Below are 12,833 nucleotides of genomic sequence, written 5' to 3' on the forward strand. Positions count from 1 at the left end.
GATTGTGGTCGGGGATTGCGGTCGGTGATTGTGTTCTGGGATTGTGGTCAGGGATTGGGGTCGGGGATTGTGGTCTGGGAATGCGGTCGGAGATTGTGGTCTGGGATTGCGGTCGGGGATTGCACTCGGGGATTGTGGGCGGGGATTGTGATCTGGATTGTGGTCGGGGATTGTGGTCGGGGATTGTGGTCGGGGATTGTGGTCTGGGAATGCGGTCTGGGATTGTGGTCGGGGATTGTGGTCTGGGATTGTGGTCGGGGATTGCGTTCATGGATTGTTGGATTGTGGTCGGGGATTGTGATCGGGGATTGCGGTCGGAGATTGTGGTCGGTGATTGTGGCCTGGGATTGCGCCCGGGCATTGTGGTCGGGGATTTCGGTCTGGGATTGTGGTCTGGGATTGCGGTCGGGGATTGTGGTCTGGGATTTCGGTCGGGGATTGTGGTCGGGATTGCGTTCGGAGATTGTGGTCTGGGATTTCGGTCGGGGATTGTGGTCGGGGATTGTGGTCTGGGATTGCGGTCTGGGATTGCGGTCGGGGATTGTGGTCGGGGATTGTCGTCAGGGATTGCGGCCTGGGATTGTGGTCGGGGATTGTGGTCGGGGATTGTGGTCGGGGATTGTGGTCGGGGATTGTGGATTCGGATTGTGGTTGGGGATTGTGGTCGGGGATTGCGGTGGGGGATTGTGGATTCGGATTGTGGTCGGGGATTGTGGTCGGGGATTGTGGTCGGGGATTGTGGGATTGTGGTCGGGGATTGTGGGATTTTGGTCGGGGATTGTGAGATTGTGGTCGGGACTTGTGGTCGGGGATTGTGGAATTGTGGTCGGAGATTGTGGGATTGTGGTCGGGAATTGCGGTCGGGGATTGTGGTCGGGGATTGTTGTCGGGGATTGTTGTCGGGGATTGCGGTCGGGGATTGTGGTCGGGGATTGCGGTCGGGGATTGTGGTCGGGAATTGTGGTCGGGGATTGCGGTCGGGGATTGTGGTCGGGAATTGTGGTCGGGGATTGCGGTCGAGGATTGTGGTCGGGGATTGTGGTCGGGGATTGTGGTCGGGGTTTGTGGTCGGGGATTGTGGTCGGGGATTGTGGTCGGGGATTGCGGTCGGGGATTGGATTGTGGTCGGAGATTGCGGTCTGGAATTGCGGTCGGGGATTGTGGTCGGGGATTGTGGTCGGGGATTGTGGTCTGGGATTGCGGTCTGGGATTGCGGTCGGGGATTGTGGTCGGGGATTGTGGTCTGGGATTGTGGTCTGGGATTGCGGTCTGGGATTGCGGTCGGGGATTGTGGTCTGGGATTGCGGTCTGGGATTGCGGTCGGGGATTGTGGTCGGGGATTGTGGTCGGGGATTGCGGTCGGGGATTGGATTGTGGTCGGGGATTGTGGTCGGGGATTGTGGTCGGGGATTGCGGTCGGGGATTGGATTGTGGTCGGGGATTGTGGTCGGGGATTGCGGTCGGGGATTGGATTGTGGTCGGGGATTGCGGTCTGGAATTGTGGTCGGGGATTGCGGTCTGGGATTGTGGATTCCGATTGTGGTCGGGGATTGCGGTCGGGGATTGGATTGTGGTCGGGGATTGTGGTCGGGGATTGTGGTCGGGGATTGCGGTCGGGGATTGGATTGTGGTCGGGGATTGCGGTCTGGAATTGTGGTCGGAGATTGCGGTCGGGGATTGTGGATTCCGATTGTGGTCGGGGATTGTGGTCGGGGATTGTGGTCCGGGATTGTGGGATTGTGGTATGGGATTGTGGGATTGTGGTCGGGGATTGTGGGATTGTGGTCGGCGATTGTGGTCGGGGATTGTGGGATTGTTGTCGGAGATTGTGGGATTGTGGTCGGGAATTGCGGTCGGGGATTGTGGTCGGGGATTATGGTCGGGGATTGTGGTCGCGAATTGCGGTCGGGGATTGGATTGTGTTCGGGAATTGTGGTCGGGGATTGTGGTCTGGGATTGTGGTCGAGGATTGTGGTCGGGGATTGCGGTCGGGGATTGTGGGATTGTGGTCGGGGATTGTGGTCTGGGTTTGTGGTCGGGGATTGCGGTCGGGAATTGTGGTCGGTGATTGTGGTCGGGGATTGTGGTCGGGAATTGTGGTCGAGGATTGCGGTCGGGGATTGTGGGATTGTGGTCGGGGATTGTGGTCTGGGATTGTGGTCGGGGATTGCGGTCGGGAATTGTGGTCGGTGATTATGGTCGGGGATTGTGGTCGAGGATTGCGGTCGGGGATTGTGGGATTGTGGTCGGGGATTGTGGTCTGGGATTGTAGTCGGGGATTGCGGTCGGGAATTGTGGTCGGTGATTGTGATCGGGGATTGTGGTCGGGGATTGTGGTCAGGGATTGATGTCGGGGATTGCGGTCCGGGATTGCCGTCGAGGATTGCGGTCGAGGATTGCGGTCGGGGATTGTGGTCGGGGATTGTGGCCTGGGAATGCGGTCTGGGATTGTGGTCGGGGATTGTGGTCGGGGATTGTGGTCGGGGATTGTGGTCTGGGAATGCGGTCTGGGATTGTGATCGGGGATTGTGGTCTGGGATTGTGGTCGGGGATTGTGGTCGGGGATTGTGGGATTGTGGTCGGGGATTATGGTCTGGGATTGTGGTCGGGGATTGTGGTCGGGGATTGTGGTCGGGGATTGTGGTCGGGAATTGTGGGATTGTGGTCGGGGATTGTGGTCTGGGATAGTGGTCGGGGATTGTGGTCGGGGATTGTGGTCGGGGATTGTGGTCGGGGATTGTGGTCGGGGATTGTGGGATTGTGGTCGGGGATTGTGGTCTGGGATAGTGGTCGGGGATTGTGGTCGGGGATTGTGGTCGGGGATTGTGGTCGGGGATTGTGGTCGGGGATTGTGGGATTGTGGTCGGGGATTGTGGTCTGGGATAGTGGTCGGGGATTGTGGTCGGGAATTGTGATCTGGGATTATGGTCGGGGATTGTGGTCGGGAATTGTGGTCTCGGATTGCGGTCGGGGATTGTGGGATTGTGGTCGGGGATTGTGGTCGGGGATTGTGGTCTGGGATTGTGGTCGGGGATTGTGGTCAGGGATTGTGGTCGGGGATTGTGGTCGGGAATTGTGGTCTGGGATTGTGGTCGGGGATTGTGGGATTGTGGTCGGAGATTGCGGTCTGGGATTGCGGTTCGGGGATTGTGGTCGGGGATTGAGGTCGGGGATTGTGGTCCGGGATTGCCGTCGAGGATTGCGGTCGAGGATTGCGGTCGGGGATTGCGGTCCAGGATTGCGGTCGGGGATTGTGGTCTGGGATTGCGTCCGGGCATTGTGGTCGGGGATTTCGGTCTGGGATTGTGGTCGGGGATTGCAGTCGGGGATTGTGGTCTGGGATTGTGGTCGGGATTGCGTTCGGGGATTGTGGTCTGGGATTTCGGTCGAGGATTGTGGTCGGGGATTGTGGTCGGGGATTGTGGTCGGGGATTTCGGTCGAGGATTGTGGTCGGGGATTGTGGTCGGGGATTGTGGTCGGGGATTGTGATCGGGGATTGCGGTCGGAGATTGTGGTCGGTGATTGTGGCCTGGGAATGCGCCCGGGGATTGTGGTCAGGGATTGTGGCCTGGGATTGCGCCCGGGCATTGTGGTCGGGGATTTCGGTCTGGGATTGTGGTCGGGGTTTGCAGTCGGGGATTGTGGTCTGGGATTTCGGTCGGGGATTGTGGTCGGGATTGCGTTCGGGGATTGTGGTCTGGGATTTCGGTCGAGGATTGTGGTCGGGGATTGTGGTCGGGGATTGTGGTCGGGGATTGTGGCCTGGGAATGCGGTCTGGGATTGTGGTCGGGGATTGTGGTCGGGGATTGTGGTCGGGGATTGTGGTCTGGGAATGCGGTCTGGGATTGTGATCGGGGATTGTGGTCTGGGATTGTGGTCGGGGATTGTGGTCGGGGATTGTGGGATTGTGGTCGGGGATTATGGTCTGGGATTGTGGTCGGGGATTGTGGTCGGGGATTGTGGGATTGTGGTCGGGGATTGTGGTCTGGGATAGTGGTCGGGGATTGTGGTCGGGAATTGTGATCTGGGATTATGGTCGGGGATTGTGGTCGGGAATTGTGGTCTCGGATTGCGGTCGGGGATTGTGGGATTGTGGTCGGGGATTGTGATCTGGGATTGTGGTCGGGGATTGTGGTCGGGGATTGTGGTCGGAGATTGTGGTCGGGAATTGTGGTCTCGGATTGCAGTCGGGGATTGTGGGATTGTGGTCGGGGATTGTGGTCTGGGATTGTGGTCGGGGATTGTGGTCAGGGATTGTGGTCGGGGATTGTGGTCGGGAATTGTGGTCTGGGATTGTGGTCGGGGATTGTGGGATTGTGGTCGGAGATTGCGGTCTGGGATTGCGGTTCGGGGATTGTGGTCGGGGATTGAGGTCGGGGATTGTGGTCCGGGATTGCCGTCGAGGATTGCGGTCGAGGATTGCGGTCGGGGATTGCGGTCCAGGATTGCGGTCGGGGATTGTGGTCTGGGATTGCGCCCGGGCATTGTGGTCGGGGATTTCGGTCTGGGATTGTGGTCGGGGATTGCAGTCGGGGATTGTGGTCTGGGATTGTGGTCGGGATTGCGTTCGGGGATTGTGGTCTGGGATTTCGGTCGAGGATTGTGGTCGGGGATTGTGGTCGGGGATTGTGGTCGGGGATTGTGTTCATGGATTGTAGGATTGTGGTCGGGGATTGTGATCGGGGATTGCGGTCGGAGATTGTGGTCGGTGATTGTGGCCTGGGAATGCGCCCGGGGATTGTGGTCAGGGATTGTGGCCTGGGATTGCGCCCGGGCATTGTGGTCGGGGATTTCGGTCTGGGATTGTGGTCGGGGTTTGCAGTCGGGGATTGTGGTCTGGGATTTCGGTCGGGGATTGTGGTCGGGATTGCGTTCGGGGATTGTGGTCTGGGATTTCGGTCGAGGATTGTGGTCGGGGATTGTGGTCGGGGATTGCGGTCGGGGATTGGATTGTGGTCGGGGATTGCGGTCGGGGATTGTGAGATTGTGGTCGGGGATTGTGGTCTGGGATAGTGGTCGGGGATTGTGGTCGGGAATTGTGGTCTGGGATTGTGGTCGGGGATTGTGGTCGGGAATTGTGGTCTCGGATTGCGGTCGGGGATTGTGGGATTGTGGTCGGGGATTGTGGTCTGGGATTGTGGTCGGGGATTGTGGTCTGGGATTTCGGTCGGGGATTGTGGGATTGTGGTCGGGGATTGCGGTCGGGGATTGCGGTCGGGGATTGTGCTCGGGGATTGTGATCTGGGATTGTGGTCGGGGATTGCGGTCGGGGATTGAGGTCGGAGATTGTGGTCTGGGATTGAGGTCTGGGATTGAGGTCGGGGATTTTGGTCTGGGATTGTGGTTGGGGATTGCGGTCGGGGATTCTGGTCTGGGATTTCGGTCGGGGATTGTGGTCGGGGATTGTGGTCGGGGATTGTGGTCGGGGATTATGGGATTGTGGTCGGGGATTGTGGTCGGGAATTGTGGTCGGGGATTGTGATCTGCGATTGTGGTCGGAGATTGTGGTCGGGGATTGCGGTCGGGGATTGTGGGATTGTGGTCGGGGATTGTGGTCTGGGATTGTGGTCGGGGATTGTGGTCGTGAAATGTGTTCTTGGATTGTGGTCTGGGATTGCGGTCGGGTATTGTGTTCTGGGATTTCGGTCGGGGATTGTGGGATCGTGGTCGGTGATTGTGTTCTGGGATTGTGGTCAGGGATTGGGGTCGTGGATTGTGGTCTGGGAATGCGGTCGGAGATTGTGGTCTGGGATTGTGTTCGGGGATTGCGCTCGGGGATTGTGGGCGGGGATTGTGATCTGGGATTGTGGTCGGGGATTGTGGTCGGGGATTGTGATCTGGGATTGTGGTCGGGGATTGCGGTCGGGGATTGTGGTCGGGGATTGTGGTCGTGAAATGTGTTCTTGGATTGTGATCTGGGATTGTGGTCGGGCATTGTGGTCGGGGATTGTGGTCGGGGATTGTGGTCGGGGATTGAGATCTGGGATTGTGGTCGGGGATTGAGATCTGGGATAGCGGTCGGGGATTGCGGTCGGGGATTGTGGTCGGGGATTGTGGTCGGGGATTGAGATCTGGGAATGTGGTCGGGGATTGCGGTCGGGTATTGCGGTCGGGGATTGAGGTCGGGGATTGTGGTCTGGGGTTGTGGTCGGGGATTGTGGTCTGGGATTGAGGTCTGGGAATGCGGTCGGTGATTGTGGTCGGGGATTGGATTGTGGTCGGGGATTGTGGCCTGGGATTGTGGTCGGAGATTGTGGTCGGGGATTGTGGCCTGGGATTGCGCCCGGGGATTGCGGTCGGGGATTGTGGTCGGGGATTGTGATCTGGGATTGAGGTCGGGGATTTTGGTCGGGGATTTTGTTCTGGGATTGTGGTCGGGGATTGCGGTCGGGGATTGTGGTCTGGGATTTCGGTCGGGGATTGTGGTCGGGGATTGTGGTCGGGAATTGTGGTCGGGGATTGTGGTCTGCGATTGTGGTCGGGGATTGTGGTCGGGGATTGCGGTCGGGGATTGTGGGATTGTGGTCGGGGATTGTGGTCTGGGATTGTGGTCGGGGATTGTGGTCGTGAAATGTGTTCTTGGATTGTGGTCTGGGATTGCGGTCGGGGATTGTGTTCTGGGATTTCGGTCGGGGATTGTGGGATCGTGGTCGGGGATTGCGGTCGGGGATTGTGGTCGGGGATTGCGGTCGGTGATTGTGTTCTGGGATTGTGGTCAGGGATTGGGGTCGGGGATTGTGGTCTGGGAATGCGGTCGGAGATTGTGGTCTGGGATTGTGGTCGGGGATTGCACTCGGGGATTGTGGGCGGGGATTGTGATCTGGATTGTGGTCGGGGATTGTGGTCGGGGATTGTGGTCGGGGATTGTGGTCTGGGAATGCGGTCTGGGATTGTGGTCGGGGATTGTGGTCTGGGATTGTGGTCGGGGATTGCGTTCATGGATTGTTGGATTGTGGTCGGGGATTGTGATCGGGGATTGCGGTCGGAGATTGTGGTCGGTGATTGTGGCCTGGGATTGCGCCCGGGCATTGTGGTCGGGGATTTCGGTCTGGGATTGTGGTCTGGGATTGCGGTCGGGGATTGTGGTCTGGGATTTCGGTCGGGGATTGTGGTCGGGATTGCGTTCGGAGATTGTGGTCTGGGATTTCGGTCGGGGATTGTGGTCGGGGATTGTGGTCTGGGATTGCGGTCTGGGATTGCGGTCGGGGATTGTGGTCGGGGATTGTCGTCAGGGATTGCGGCCTGGGATTGTGGTCGGGGATTGTGGTCGGGGATTGTGGTCGGGGATTGTGGTCGGGGATTGTGGATTCGGATTGTGGTTGGGGATTGTGGTCGGGGATTGCGGTGGGGGATTGTGGATTCGGATTGTGGTCGGGGATTGTGGTCGGGGATTGTGGTCGGGGATTGTGGGATTGTGGTCGGGGATTGTGGGATTTTGGTCGGGGATTGTGAGATTGTGGTCGGGACTTGTGGTCGGGGATTGTGGAATTGTGGTCGGAGATTGTGGGATTGTGGTCGGGAATTGCGGTCGGGGATTGTGGTCGGGGATTGTTGTCGGGGATTGTTGTCGGGGATTGCGGTCGGGGATTGTGGTCGGGGATTGCGGTCGGGGATTGTGGTCGGGAATTGTGGTCGGGGATTGCGGTCGGGGATTGTGGTCGGGAATTGTGGTCGGGGATTGCGGTCGAGGATTGTGGTCGGGGATTGTGGTCGGGGATTGTGGTCGGGGTTTGTGGTCGGGGATTGTGGTCGGGGATTGTGGTCGGGGATTGCGGTCGGGGATTGGATTGTGGTCGGGGATTGCGGTCTGGAATTGCGGTCGGGGATTGTGGTCGGGGATTGTGGTCGGGGATTGTGGTCTGGGATTGCGGTCTGGGATTGCGGTCGGGGATTGTGGTCGGGGATTGTGGTCTGGGATTGTGGTCTGGGATTGCGGTCTGGGATTGCGGTCGGGGATTGTGGTCTGGGATTGCGGTCTGGGATTGCGGTCGGGGATTGTGGTCGGGGATTGTGGTCGGGGATTGCGGTCGGGGATTGGATTGTGGTCGGGGATTGTGGTCGGGGATTGTGGTCGGGGATTGCGGTCGGGGATTGGATTGTGGTCGGGGATTGTGGTCGGGGATTGCGGTCGGGGATTGGATTGTGGTCGGGGATTGTGGTCTGGAATTGTGGTCGGGGATTGCGGTCTGGGATTGTGGATTCCGATTGTGGTCGGGGATTGCGGTCGGGGATTGGATTGTGGTCGGGGATTGTGGTCGGGGATTGTGGTCGGGGATTGCGGTCGGGGATTGGATTGTGGTCGGGGATTGCGGTCGGGGATTGTGGGATTGTGGTCGGGGATTGTGGTCTGGGTTTGTGGTCGGGGATTGCGGTCGGGAATTGTGGTCGGTGATTGTGGTCGGGGATTGTGGTCGGGAATTGTGGTCGAGGATTGCGGTCGGGGATTGTGGGATTGTGGTCGGGGATTGTGGTCTGGGATTGTGGTCGGGGATTGCGGTCGGGAATTGTGGTCGGTGATTATGGTCGGGGATTGTGGTCGAGGATTGCGGTCGGGGATTGTGGGATTGTGGTCGGGGATTGTGGTCTGGGATTGTAGTCGGGGATTGCGGTCGGGAATTGTGGTCGGTGATTGTGATCGGGGATTGTGGTCGGGGATTGAGGTCGGGGATTGCGGTCCGGGATTGCCGTCGAGGATTGCGGTCGAGGATTGCGGTCGGGGATTGTGGTCGGGGATTGTGGTCGGGGATTGTGGTCTGGGAATGCGGTCTGGGATTGTGATCGGGGATTGTGGTCTGGGATTGTGGTCGGGGATTGTGGTCGGGGATTGTGGGATTGTGGTCGGGGATTATGGTCTGGGATTGTGGTCGGGGATTGTGGTCGGGGATTGTGGTCGGGGATTGTGGGATTGTGGTCGGGGATTGTGGTCTGGGATAGTGGTCGGGGATTGTGGTCGGGAATTGTGATCTGGGATTATGGTCGGGGATTGTGGTCGGGAATTGTGGTCTCGGATTGCGGTCGGGGATTGTGGGATTGTGGTCGGGGATTGTGATCTGGGATTGTGGTCGGGGATTGTGGTCGGGGATTGTGGTCGGAGATTGTGGTCGGGAATTGTGGTCTCGGATTGCGGTCGGGGATTGTGGGATTGTGGTCGGGGATTGTGGTCTGGGATTGTGGTCGGGGATTGTGGTCAGGGATTGTGGTCGGGGATTGTGGTCGGGAATTGTGGTCTGGGATTGTGGTCGGGGATTGTGGGATTGTGGTCGGAGATTGCGGTCTGGGATTGCGGTTCGGGGATTGTGGTCGGGGATTGAGGTCGGGGATTGCGGTCCAGGATTGCGGTCGGGGATTGTGGTCTGGGATTGCGCCCGGGCATTGTGGTCGGGGATTTCGGTCTGGGATTGTGGTCGGGGATTGCAGTCGGGGATTGTGGTCTGGGATTGTGGTCGGGATTGCGTTCGGGGATTGTGGTCTGGGATTTCGGTCGAGGATTGTGGTCGGGGATTGTGGTCGGGGATTGTGGTCGGGGATTGTGTTCATGGATTGTAGGATTGTGGTCGGGGATTGTGATCGGGGATTGCGGTCGGAGATTGTGGTCGGTGATTGTGGCCTGGGAATGCGCCCGGGGATTGTGGTCAGGGATTGTGGCCTGGGATTGCGCCCGGGCATTGTGGTCGGGGATTTCGGTCTGGGATTGTGGTCGGGGTTTGCAGTCGGGGATTGTGGTCTGGGATTTCGGTCGGGGATTGTGGTCGGGATTGCGTTCGGGGATTGTGGTCTGGGATTTCGGTCGAGGATTGTGGTCGGGGATTGTGGTCGGGGATTGCGGTCGGGGATTGGATTGTGGTCGGGGATTGCGGTCGGGGATTGTGAGATTGTGGTCGGGGATTGTGGTCTGGGATAGTGGTCGGGGATTGTGGTCGGGAATTGTGGTCTGGGATTGTGGTCGGGGATTGTGGTCGGGAATTGTGGTCTCGGATTGCGGTCGGGGATTGTGGGATTGTGGTCGGGGATTGTGGTCTGGGATTGTGGTCGGGGATTGTGGTCTGGGATTTCGGTCGGGGATTGTGGGATTGTGGTCGGGGATTGCGGTCGGGGATTGCGGTCGGGGATTGTGCTCGGGGATTGTGATCTGGGATTGTGGTCGGGGATTGCGGTCGGGGATTGAGGTCGGAGATTGTGGTCTGGGATTGAGGTCTGGGATTGAGGTCGGGGATTTTGGTCTGGGATTGTGGTTGGGGATTGCGGTCGGGGATTCTGGTCTGGGATTTCGGTCGGGGATTGTGGTCGGGGATTGTGGTCGGGGATTGTGGTCGGGGATTATGGGATTGTGGTCGGGGATTGTGGTCGGGAATTGTGGTCGGGGATTGTGATCTGCGATTGTGGTCGGAGATTGTGGTCGGGGATTGCGGTCGGGGATTGTGGGATTGTGGTCGGGGATTGTGGTCTGGGATTGTGGTCGGGGATTGTGGTCGTGAAATGTGTTCTTGGATTGTGGTCTGGGATTGCGGTCGGGTATTGTGTTCTGGGATTTCGGTCGGGGATTGTGGGATCGTGGTCGGTGATTGTGTTCTGGGATTGTGGTCAGGGATTGGGGTCGTGGATTGTGGTCTGGGAATGCGGTCGGAGATTGTGGTCTGGGATTGTGTTCGGGGATTGCGCTCGGGGATTGTGGGCGGGGATTGTGATCTGGGATTGTGGTCGGGGATTGTGGTCGGGGATTGTGATCTGGGATTGTGGTCGGGGATTGCGGTCGGGGATTGTGGTCGGGGATTGTGGTCGTGAAATGTGTTCTTGGATTGTGATCTGGGATTGTGGTCGGGCATTGTGGTCGGGGATTGTGGTCGGGGATTGTGGTCGGGGATTGAGATCTGGGATTGTGGTCGGGGATTGAGATCTGGGATAGCGGTCGGGGATTGCGGTCGGGGATTGTGGTCGGGGATTGTGGTCGGGGATTGAGATCTGGGAATGTGGTCGGGGATTGCGGTCGGGTATTGCGGTCGGGGATTGAGGTCGGGGATTGTGGTCTGGGGTTGTGGTCGGGGATTGTGGTCTGGGATTGAGGTCTGGGAATGCGGTCGGTGATTGTGGTCGGGGATTGGATTGTGGTCGGGGATTGTGGCCTGGGATTGTGGTCGGAGATTGTGGTCGGGGATTGTGGCCTGGGATTGCGCCCGGGGATTGCGGTCGGGGATTGTGGTCGGGGATTGTGATCTGGGATTGAGGTCGGGGATTTTGGTCGGGGATTTTGTTCTGGGATTGTGGTCGGGGATTGCGGTCGGGGATTGTGGTCTGGGATTTCGGTCGGGGATTGTGGTCGGGGATTGTGGTCGGGAATTGTGGTCGGGGATTGTGGTCTGCGATTGTGGTCGGGGATTGTGGTCGGGGATTGCGGTCGGGGATTGTGGGATTGTGGTCGGGGATTGTGGTCTGGGATTGTGGTCGGGGATTGTGGTCGTGAAATGTGTTCTTGGATTGTGGTCTGGGATTGCGGTCGGGGATTGTGTTCTGGGATTTCGGTCGGGGATTGTGGGATCGTGGTCGGGGATTGCGGTCGGGGATTGTGGTCGGGGATTGCGGTCGGTGATTGTGTTCTGGGATTGTGGTCAGGGATTGGGGTCGGGGATTGTGGTCTGGGAATGCGGTCGGAGATTGTGGTCTGGGATTGTGGTCGGGGATTGCACTCGGGGATTGTGGGCGGGGATTGTGATCTGGATTGTGGTCGGGGATTGTGGTCGGGGATTGTGGTCGGGGATTGTGGTCTGGGAATGCGGTCTGGGATTGTGGTCGGGGATTGTGGTCTGGGATTGTGGTCGGGGATTGCGTTCATGGATTGTTGGATTGTGGTCGGGGATTGTGATCGGGGATTGCGGTCGGAGATTGTGGTCGGTGATTGTGGCCTGGGATTGCGCCCGGGCATTGTGGTCGGGGATTTCGGTCTGGGATTGTGGTCTGGGATTGCGGTCGGGGATTGTGGTCTGGGATTTCGGTCGGGGATTGTGGTCGGGATTGCGTTCGGAGATTGTGGTCTGGGATTTCGGTCGGGGATTGTGGTCGGGGATTGTGGTCTGGGATTGCGGTCTGGGATTGCGGTCGGGGATTGTGGTCGGGGATTGTCGTCAGGGATTGCGGCCTGGGATTGTGGTCGGGGATTGTGGTCGGGGATTGTGGTCGGGGATTGTGGTCGGGGATTGTGGATTCGGATTGTGGTTGGGGATTGTGGTCGGGGATTGCGGTGGGGGATTGTGGATTCGGATTGTGGTCGGGGATTGTGGTCGGGGATTGTGGTCGGGGATTGTGGGATTGTGGTCGGGGATTGTGGGATTTTGGTCGGGGATTGTGAGATTGTGGTCGGGACTTGTGGTCGGGGATTGTGGAATTGTGGTCGGAGATTGTGGGATTGTGGTCGGGAATTGCGGTCGGGGATTGTGGTCGGGGATTGTTGTCGGGGATTGTTGTCGGGGATTGCGGTCGGGGATTGTGGTCGGGGATTGCGGTCGGGGATTGTGGTCGGGAATTGTGGTCGGGGATTGCGGTCGGGGATTGTGGTCGGGAATTGTGGTCGGGGATTGCGGTCGAGGATTGTGGTCGGGGATTGTGGTCGGGGATTGTGGTCGGGGTTTGTGGTCGGGGATTGTGGTCGGGGATTGTGGTCGGGGATTGCGGTCGGGGATTGGATTGTGGTCGGGGATTGCGGTCTGGAATTGCGGTCGGGGATTGTGGTCGGGGATTGTGGTCGGGGATTGTGGTCTGGGATTGCGGTCTGGGATTGCGGTCGGGGATTGTGGTCGGGGATTGTGGTCTGGGATTGTGGTCTGGGATTGCGGTCTGGGA

The sequence above is a fragment of the Pristiophorus japonicus genome, chromosome 7 (genome assembly GCF_044704955.1).
Source record: "Pristiophorus japonicus isolate sPriJap1 chromosome 7, sPriJap1.hap1, whole genome shotgun sequence".
Taxonomy (NCBI): domain Eukaryota; kingdom Metazoa; phylum Chordata; class Chondrichthyes; family Pristiophoridae; genus Pristiophorus; species Pristiophorus japonicus.